A 6,000-nucleotide genomic window follows, 5' to 3' on the forward strand; every position below is an offset into this window, starting at 1 on the left:
AGGGATAAAGAGCAGAATATTGGAAGTAGGTGCACGAACAACGGTGAATATTGTGCGTGTACGGGTCGCTCTGTGCCTTTTGGTAAACAGCGGGGAACAGGCAGGGAGGAAGGGCAGCGGTGGGCATACGGCTCTCCGAGCAAATAATCCCCCATTCCTCCAAGAAGTGCCCTCCCTTTAAACCCTCACCGTCCTCCTGCCCCTGCCAGGCGTTTAGTTTTAGCTTGCGAAATGCCAAAACATCTTTTCCTTCAAAACCTGCCACAGAAAGCTGGAAATTCCGCTAGGAATGAGCAGGGAGAGGGAGCGCGACTGCGGGAAGAGGCTGTGTGTATGGAGGAGTAGGAGGAGGAAGATGGGGTGCAATGAAGGGCCAGTTGCTGGAGTTGGTGGCTTGGGGAGGTGTCTCTGCTGCTACCAGGATATTGTGTTAAACAAACCCATAGTGATCCCAACCTCTCCAAAAGCCCTTCCCAAAAGCAGGTGCCAGCGCAGGTATTTGGGCGCTTTGCAGCCGCTCCCCGCCGGGGCTGCACCACCACGGCCCCAGGGTCCTGGTGGGGTCCCGAGCCCCTTTTAACATCCAATTTTTGCTGGCTGTTTCCCCTCCTATCACTGCTGCTCACCCTTTCCCTTTTGTGGGACATTTTTCTCTGTCCCTGGGGCTGTTTTGCAGGAGTCGGTGCCGGGGAGTTGGATAATAAGGGGGTGCTGCCGGCTCTGGGGCTCCTTTGGAGTATTTTTGCCCCTGAGGATGGCACCGAGGTGTTCCCACGTGTCTGGTCCCAGAGCTGTGTGGAGGAGGGACCCCCTGTAGGAAGGTGTAGTCTCCCCCAGTGCCACCCCTTGAGGCCAGAGAGGCACCTTTGGCACCGTTGGAAAGTCCTTGACATCTCTGCTCACGCCGCCGATAAAGAGGGATGATGGAAAGCGTGGGAAAGTCAGCTGGGTTGGCCGAACCTGCCTGTCCTCCCCCGGGCACCGCTGCCACCCCCCCACCGCACCTGGCAGCTCGGCTCCCGTGTTTGGTTTGAGCGGTGAAAGTCCACGTGAAGAATGAGAGGAATCCTGACAGCTCGGGCCACCGTGACCCGCCGGGGCTGTGAAGCTGTGAGTCCTCCCGCACAGGGCAGGTGGGGGCTGATGGCCATTTTGGGGTCATATCTTCAAAAGATCTGGTTTTTACCGCCCCCCCCGAATGGCTATAGGGCTGGTCGCTTGAAAATGTAAGCACGCTCTGTCGTGTGCTGCTGAAAAATATCTTTCTTTATAAGCCTCTAGTGTGTTCCTGGTCCGGAACTGTTTGTCCATCTTATCAGGGTCTTCAAAGTGTTAGGCAGGAGTCCCAAATGAATGGCAAAAAGCTGTGAAGTCCAGGTGCGAGGCATCTTATTTTGGGGCTATATGTTTTTAAATCAAAGTTCTTTCAATATCCGTATCTGCCCGTGGTTAATGGGTTACAGATGCAAATTGGCACTTCCAGCTCCTGACCCGAGGTGCCCCGGCCAGGTCTCATGACTGAACCGAACGGGGCCAAGAAATATCGACAGGCTGGAAAAGCACCGGGCTCCCCACACTGAAGATATTTTCCTTAAAGCTCCAGCTCCGGAACCGCGTGAATCCTGATATTTTCCCACCTGAAAGCTAAATTCTGGGGGAGGAGAGCCACTTTCCTGAGTGAGCGTGAACGATGTGAAAGCCAGATGCTCTTTTTGTTTCATTGTTTCTTCATTTACGTTTAATGAGGGATTTAATAATATTTTAAAGTGACTGTTCGATGAAGTTTAGGGACGCTTCTTGCTTGTAGCACCCGGTTTGCATGGCCTGCAGCACCAGCCTGAGCCCAAATCCCTGGGGCTGTTTGTGCCTCCGCACCCCGCCATGGGGCTGGAGGGGATGCCGAATGCGTTGAATCACCCAGAGCTGTGTCTTACCGTGGGGTACAAGGTGAAATTCCTTCCCAAAGCATGTGCGGTGAATCTCGTGTATTTTGAAGGTGTTACCGGCAGCAGACAGACGCTGCTGGGGCAGGTGTCGGGCTTCGTTGATGTAGATCTGGTTCACGAGCACCAAAACGTGGCGGTGGGTGGTGGGGAGCGCTTGGCTACGCGAGCTGATCCTCATCGTGCCCTGTGAGGCTCGGCTGTTTCCTCAGGCTCCTCTGGGAGTGGGGGATTAAGGGCCGGGGTGTGTTTGCTTCGGAGGGTGTAACTGTTTATGGACGGGTATTAGAATAATGGGATATTCGGAGATGCCAAAGTGAGCACAAGTCCTCTAAAAATCAGCTGGGGGCCTGTGCTCCGAGGTCACGTTGTCCCTGGAAGAATCCTGTATTTAAGGTGGGTATGGCTGCCCGGGCATCAGGTTGCTCTTGGGAGGTGTTGCTTATTTATTTATTGTTGTCAGAGATGTTGCTTTAAACACCGTTCCCCGGTTTTTGTGAATGTGTCTGCAGCACAGCTGGGCGCTGCTAAGAAATCGAAAATAAAGGAATTACTTTATTAAGAAAAAACACGCCGTGGTAGACAGCTCCTGATGTGCCTTTGGGCATTTCCCGTTGGCTTTCTTAGGACGGAGCCCGAAGTGGCTGCTGTTTAATGGCAGTTTTACAGCGAGGGACGTGAGGAGGGGCAGGGGATGCTCCGCAGGGCAGCGGGCGCAGGGCACGGTCCGGGTGTCCCTTGTCCCGGTTGCATCGTCTCCGTACAGCATGGCTTTGCAGAGGACGGGTTAGCACGAAACAATGTGAAAACACAAGCTTTTTTTTTTTTTTTTTTTTTTTTTCCCCTCCTGATTTTACCAAAGTAGGTGGAGGGGTCCGTTCGCTTTACGGCAGACCAAAGCAATCCTGCGTCCCCGTGCAAAGTCGCCCGTGTTTAATTAAGGTGGCCAAGTAGGCATAAACTCCTGAGCTGCTTGCTCTTTACAAGCAGCTGATTTCACTTTAGCTGAAGGCCTCTCCGAGCCCGTGGATGCCAAGGAGCATCCCTGGAGCCGGTGGCGTGGATCAAAGCTGGAGCACTCGGTGATGGCGATGGCAGCGGTCCCCCCGCCGGCCCCGTGCCTTGGCCCCCCTTTGCCGAGCCTTTGGGCTCCCCTGTGCAAGCCTTTGCCTGCTCCGCTTGTAACTGTGCTCACGAGGAAATCTTCAAAGGCTCGCTCCTATCAATTTTCCCCACCATATGTTCTCATTAAAAAATTTATTGTGCACTTTATCTTAGGATTATTTGCCATCAATTAATAAAACATGTTGTGAGCTTCAAATGAACATTCTCCCCTCCCTGCTTCCCTTTAACGAGGGAAAGGACAGAGAAATATGAAAAAAAATTACCATGACAGATGGTGTTTTTTAACCTTTCTTTTGCCCAATCTGGGGGGGAAAAAAAAAAAATTAAAAAATTCTCAGAATATTGATGTGGGTTTTTAGTTATGAGTTACATCACTTGAAGGCCTAATCCGCAGCTTAGTGAGCTCAGCACACAGACTGCCAGCCCGAAATGCGTTCGTGTGTTCAGGTATACGGATGCTGACACACGGGCACTCGCCGGAGCAGGGTGGCGGGGCCGGGGGCTGCGGGGTGACGGTGTGGGCGGCTGCGGGAGCGGGTCCCCCCGCTCCTCCCGGCGCCAGGACGGGCAGGAAAAACTGCAAAATCCACTCCTGGAAGCAAACGGTTGGCGACTGCCGCGGCCAGCGGCTCCCAAAGGCATGTGGTGCTGGCAGCCAAAATGTCGTGTCGTCCTTGGCAGTAGGTGTCTGGTCTTGTAGGGAACGGTGGGCGCTGATGGAGGTTTAAGAATGTGGAATTTGGGTTTTTTTCAAAGAGTTCCCGAGAGGGGAGCACCTCCCTGCTGTGCCCCTTCACATGGGGGATATAATCCCCCATTTTGGGGTAGGAGGGCGACGTGGAGGGAGCCCGATGCCCCCCAAGATAACTCTCCTTCACCACTTGATGAGATCAAGTTTTTTCCCCTCCTGTTATTTTCTTTTTTGGGGCTGTTCAACGGGAGCCGATTCCCGGGGCCGGCAGGGTTGGTGGTGGGGAGATGGGGTGGGAGGAAAAGCAAATACGACATCTCCCAGCAGCGCCCGCGGATGCTGCAGGGCTGGTACACCGTGTACCCGGCGGAGCATTTGCTTTGTGTCTGTGCCTACCAGGGGAAAATAAATACAAAAATAATGCATACAGATGGGTTTCTTGTATAAATAAATGTCTGGGGAGAGACCTGGCTGTGGGTAACCTGCTGGGAAAGTCTTGGTCCGATGGGAATTGTAGAGTTAAACACTCCAGTCTCACTTGGATGTGTCTCGGCTTTGATTTATACTTCTGATTGGATGTTTGCCTGGCCCGATCACAGAGTTTGGGCAGCGGCTCATGTTGACACTTGGTGTTTAGCTCTGGGTAAAGTTTAAACAGGACTTATCATGGCTCTGACACCTCGCGAAGGCTTCCCTGGTTTAATAGCACGCTTCATGCCATCTCTTGCGTAGGTTTTTACTGCGTTGCTGTCCTAGATATTCAAAAAAGAAAAAGGTAAACTTGCAAAATAAATTAACGGAATGACTTATTCAAAGCCTCTTCTAATTTTAAAATAACCCCGTTGCCCTCAAATCGTGTGGCAATTTCTCTACTGGCTTATGCTGGTATAATGTAAAGCTGGAGAAGTGATCTGAGGTCAATGAGGCCGATCCAGCCTTTCACAAACTGTTTACTGTGTTGCCCGTATTGCTTGTGTTTGTCCCCGAAGCGGCGTTGGGCTCTGCTGGGACTCGAGCAGCCTCGCGCGGGAGGAAAGGCTTGTTTTCGGGCTCTGGCATTGCAGTGAGACTTCAACGGGAGTGGGTCAAAGTGGTAACTCTAATTTGTGACCATCTTACATTTTAGGGGGAAAAAAAAAAATAAAATATAAGGGCTTCATCCTCTTTTGCTTTTCACAGAAATTGCTCGAGTTATCAGCTGTCGGGTTTGTCTCCCTCATCTTTCTCCCATCTGTAGAAGGACGTAGGTATCAGCTCTGGGTGCAGCTTTGGGGGCTCAGATGGCCAAGGGCTGCCCCCAGCTCTGCTTGCACCCTCCCGCGCAGGCAGGAGAAGGGGACGGGTGACGGTATTTAGAAGGGAACAGGTGACAGTATTTATCTCACTTACCCCAACTGCCGTTTGCCTAATTTCAAACTCACGGACCGGCAGAGAAGTGCGTTGGAAGTGGAGTTTAACACAGCCATTCCCTGCCCGACGCGGGCTCTGGCATTGGACAAAGCTCGTGCTAAATAACATTGAACTAATTTAATTTTATGCTTTGCTTTTTATGAGTAACAATTAAGAAAAAAATCAGCGGAACATAATTACAGCACCTTGAAGTGCAGCGTTACTCGGCCAAAGACTGAAATGAGGTTACGATATGACAGCCTTTTATCTCGGATCTGATAGGGGTGTTATTCATTGTATTAAAAGTTTGCCAAGAGAGGCTTCACTGAAAATTAACCCGTGTTATCACAGTGAGTAATATCCTGGTTTTATCATGCGGAATAAATAAATAACACAGACTTTATGCTTTTGCTTAATGAGGTTACACTGAGTGCAGAGCAAGGAAACAGTGTTAACTCCAAAGCAAGAAAACAGTGATTAAGACGAGATGAAACTGGAACAGAAAGTGCCCCCAGTTTTCTTGCATAACGGCAGAGCTTGTATTACTATTAATTATATTATGCAACGGGAATAGGATGGAATTTGGCTCTATCTGGCAACAGGCTGGGGTGAAAAACTCTTTGCAAACATCTCTGTGATTTCTCGGGAAAATTCCACTTCCGTGATGCTCCTGATGCTGTTTTCTCACCTTGACTAGTTGTGGCTGTTGGGCTCCGAGCCACTCTGCCGAACCAACCCATTTGGCCCGAGGAGCCTTTTCCGCTTGATCTCGCTGGTGCTTTTCCCATCTGGGTCCCCAACCTGCTGCTCTGCGCCGCGGCACCGACAAATCCCCACTCAAAGTGATGCGGG

This window comes from Rissa tridactyla, chromosome 15 (assembly GCF_028500815.1).
Source record: "Rissa tridactyla isolate bRisTri1 chromosome 15, bRisTri1.patW.cur.20221130, whole genome shotgun sequence".
NCBI lineage: Eukaryota > Metazoa > Chordata > Aves > Charadriiformes > Laridae > Rissa > Rissa tridactyla.